This window comes from Arachis ipaensis, chromosome B08 (genome assembly GCF_000816755.2).
Source record: "Arachis ipaensis cultivar K30076 chromosome B08, Araip1.1, whole genome shotgun sequence".
In the NCBI taxonomy this organism is placed as follows: Eukaryota; Viridiplantae; Streptophyta; class Magnoliopsida; order Fabales; family Fabaceae; genus Arachis; species Arachis ipaensis.
This window is the reverse complement of record NC_029792.2, coordinates 11,580,175-11,580,689: the sequence shown is the minus strand read 5'-3', so window position 1 is coordinate 11,580,689 and position 515 is coordinate 11,580,175.

Here is a 515-nt window from a genome sequence, read left to right as displayed (position 1 = left end):
ACCCGTTATTAGGCTGGACGGGATGAGATTTTAAGACCGTCTCATTAGGCGGGACGGGACGGGGCGGGGCGGGCCAGCACGTTTGCCACTCCTAATGATGATATTATCATACAATACATACTATACCAAAAACAGAATTACACCTTTAACAAGATTACGAGAATCGAATCGATCAATAAACCAATAGAGTAATTGATTGATCACTTTGTGTTATTTCATATTCAACATACAACCAACAACACAATTCAAAATAATTTCAGACACTAATTCAGCAAAAAACATAACAACACAATCAAAAAATTATGATAGAAAAATTAACTCAAAAAAAAATTAACCATCAATAAAATTATTCCATAAAATTTAACAAGTACCATCAACTTGTTAACAAATCAATGAAACACTAGGAATAAAATTATTCCAAAATCATTAGATTCAACCATCAGAATTTATTCTAATTTCATACAAAAAAAAAAATATAATATATAAAACAATCAAAAACTCATAAATATAAACAT